Below are 3,902 nucleotides of genomic sequence, written 5' to 3' on the forward strand. Positions count from 1 at the left end.
TAGCCACCTTAAGTTAACGATTAAATAATAATCTCACATCTGTCATGGATACACTCAAACCCAATCCACGTCTACGAGCATAGCATAGCAATATAAGCATAACGTAGAAGTAACTCCCAAGGTTTGATAATAAACAGGACAATAGGTTCCTACCTCATCAACTACTTCCCAGTACCCACATGTTATCAAGTCCTAACCATGCAGTGTTTGAGGATTGAAACTAATGCATAAAACTGGGTAATAAAGGGATATGATCAAAGTGTGAACCTGTCTTGTACTGTTGATGAAGATGATTCGCACTCATAACTCCTGATAGTTCTACTCATCACACTCCGTTCAATCTATCGAGAGCAAACAATAGTAACCACACATAAGCAATCAAGCAAAAGAATCGACGAAAAGATCTCGGAAAACTTCGAAAACAAGCAAATAACTCTTGCAACAGAAAACTATTTCTAACAGTACCAAAATTGGGTGAATTTGGCCTTATCAGAAAGTTTAAGTCAAGATCTTCGATTTGCAAAAAGAATCAACCAAATCGGTGTTAGAAACTCAAGTTACGGTCAAACGAAGTTCAAATACAAATCTGTTTGAAATCAAATTTTAAACTTTTAAAAACATTTTGAAATTGATTAACTGGACAGAGGGGATCGTAACGAAGAAGTGGGCGTTGGTTTCGTTGGATTTGGACAAACGAGTAAAAAGTTACGAGTGTTGCCAGATCAGGGACTAATCTGTAAAAACTATAATCGCAGATAGGTCCCTGATGAAAAACTAAAATAAAAAGAAAAATCATATCGAACAGACGTTCGCTACCAAACGCTAACGAACGAATCCGTTCGCTGAGAAGACCTAACCAGCGAACGTTCAATAACTAACTAGGTTAAAAGAAAAACCGGATTTTAAAACGAAAAACCAAAAAAAAACCTAAACCCTAAAGGAAATAAACCGGGCCGGGCGGTTTACCGGTTCAGCGGTTTGAGCAAGAGAACCAACGACGACGGTTGACGGCAGCAGCAGCTCCGGCGACGGTTGGCGGTGGTGCGGGGCGGCGGCGCTGGCGGCAAAGAGGCGGCGGCGCGGCGCGCTTGCAGCAGCGGCGGCTACGGCGCGGCGGAGTGCGGCGGCGCGGCGAGATGCGGGCGGGGCGAGGAGAGAGAGGCGGGGCCCGGGGCCGGTATTTAAGGAGAGGAGGGCGAGGCGTGGCGTGGGGAAGGGGCAAGAGGCGGCGCGGAGTCCGGAGGCGGCACGGACGTCGAGGCTGCGGCGGTCACGGCAGCGCTCGGGACTTCGTCCCGAGCTAGGGGACGAGCAGCGCGGCGCGCTGGGCTTTGGCCTGGCCCGGTTGGAGCTGGGCCGGCCCAGTTGGCGGAACTTTTTTTAACAAAACAATTTTACAGAAAAATAAAATAAAACCAAATAAACTAAAAATATACTATATGCATACAATATATCAAAATTTTCATAAAAAGATTTTCTACAGCATGGACATTTTTCTAACGTCAAATAAAATACAGAAATTTAAATAAAGCAAAGAGTGGTACTGCTATAATAAAACCCAATAAAAATCATTTTAAAAATACCAAAATGATTTCAAATTTATTTCTCTCCAATTTTCTGATGTAGGGAATCATTTTACCCTATTTTCCATAAATTTTATTTTTGGAGAAAAATAATTTGAATAAAAACCAAAATAACTCCAAATTGATTTTTTTCAAAAGGACTTTAAATTTAATTCTTTTAGAACTTCCAACTCATATTTCATATAATTTGAAGAAGTCATTTTATCTTCTCTCATGAAAGTCACTGAGTTGCTTAAAGTTTCTGAATTTCAAATATTCCCAGAGGAAATTCAAATATTTTTAAAACCCTTTTCATTTAATTAAATGGAAGAAGTCATGTTATCTTCTCTCTAGGGTTTTGTATTTGGAAAGAATTTGAATTCACGAAGATCATATATGAAAAAAATGAAAGTTTGGGAAAGTTTCAAATTTCACTCACTTTCAGTCAATCAATCACACAACAATCAAACAAACAACCAAAACTATTTATTTAATATAACATTCCAAAATTTAGAATTTTCGGATGTTACACTTTATTAGTACACTAGCTTGTTCTGTACGCCTTCTCAAGTCTTTGATTCCTCCACCTGACATCTGGGACCCACCGGAAGGGCCTCGGTGTTTCGCGAAAAAAACGTGGCCCCCGCTAACAGGTCGGACCCACCAGCTATCTTCGCACGCAAGGAAGTGCCTCCTTATTACGCACAAAAAAATGAATACTCCCCCTGCCAGCTGGAACCCAGCATAGTGGGAGCCTGACTTGTGGGCCTACCAAGTTGACGGGGACGAAGGGTTTTGTCAACTTAGTCAATATGAACGATTCTAGCTCCAGTTAACGTACGATGTTCATCCAACGGCCGTAGTGCTTCTTCAACCTCTAGTCTTCTTGCTCCAGCCGCCCAAAGTAGCACTGGTCGTGCCGCATGCTCCTGCCTCCCGTGGCCAGCTGTGCTGCCGTGGAGCCCTCACCGCCCTCTACTATTGCCACCGCTGGCCAGGCCCTGCGGCGACGGTAGCCTCACACCGCAGCCGAACCAGTGAACCCTCATACTCCTCTCCGCGCGGGCTTCCACTGCCGCGTCTTCCCCGGCTCCGCGTCGTCCTGTTCCTAGGCCTCGCCGTCATCCACCGCCCTGGTGCTCTCGGCGCGGCGTGGTCAACGTGGTCAAGGAATGACTTCCATCGGAAGAGTACTGTACGTGGAGAGGCTGACAGCTGGGTCCACGTCCGCAGCAAGGAAGTGCCTCCTTATTACGCGCAAAATAATTATTCCTCCACCTGACAGCGGGGACCCACCGGACGGGCCACCGTATTTTGTGAAAAAAACATTTCCCCTAACTGTTGGGGCCCACCAGCTACATCTTCGCACGCAAGGAAGTGCGTCCAGGCAAAAAAATGATTCGCCCCCCTGACTGCTGGGACCCACCAGCTACATCTTCACATGCAAGGAAGTGCCTAACAGTCGGGACCCACCTGGTCGAAGCGTACGTAGCGTTGTCATTCTGGTCGCGAACATGTACATACATACTAGTCGATGTAGAGGCGCCCACGTGTCGTAGTAGAGGCGCGCACGTAGCATGTACACGTACATACAGCGGCCAGGGTGCAAGGAAGTAAATACGGCCACGTACGTACATACGGGCAGGGTCTCGAACGCCTACTCGCGCGTACGTACGGCTAGGGGTCGTGTACATGGCTGGGTCGGAACGGAGAAACTGCGTCATCATCGTGTTCATGGGGAGGCAACGGAATCCGTCGTGTTCATCGGGAGGCAATGGAACGTGTGCGAGCCAACTGGCTTGGACGGAACAGCCGATGGAAACGAGGCCTAGCGTACCGCAGAACGGAGGAAACGGCCTTGTGTTCGACCGGCCACGTTCGAAACGGGATCCTGTTCATCGGGAGGGGTCTAGCGTACCGCAAAACGGAGGAAACGGACTTCCTACGGTCGAGACAGGGGTCCTGTTGATCGGGAGGGGTGTGGCGTACCGCAAAACGGAGGAAATGGACTTGTGTTTGAGCGCTACGGTTGAAACGGGGGTCCTATTCATCGGGAGGGGTGTGGCGTACCGCAAAACGGGACTCCACGGGATACTGTTCATCTCCACCATCGACCCCCTCCAGCCTCCACGGGCAACTGTTCATCTACCTCGACCTCCTCGAGCCTCCACCTGCGACTGTTCATCCACGGGCTCCTATTCATCCAGCCTCCACCGAGCGCTACTCCACCGGCAACTGTTCAACCAGCCCTCTCCACGGGCTCCTATTCAACCACCCCTCCACGGGTTACTGTTCATCTAGCCCTCCACCATCTACTGTCCATCCAGCCCTCCACGGGGT

This window comes from Triticum aestivum, chromosome 2D (assembly GCF_018294505.1).
Source record: "Triticum aestivum cultivar Chinese Spring chromosome 2D, IWGSC CS RefSeq v2.1, whole genome shotgun sequence".
NCBI lineage: Eukaryota > Viridiplantae > Streptophyta > Magnoliopsida > Poales > Poaceae > Triticum > Triticum aestivum.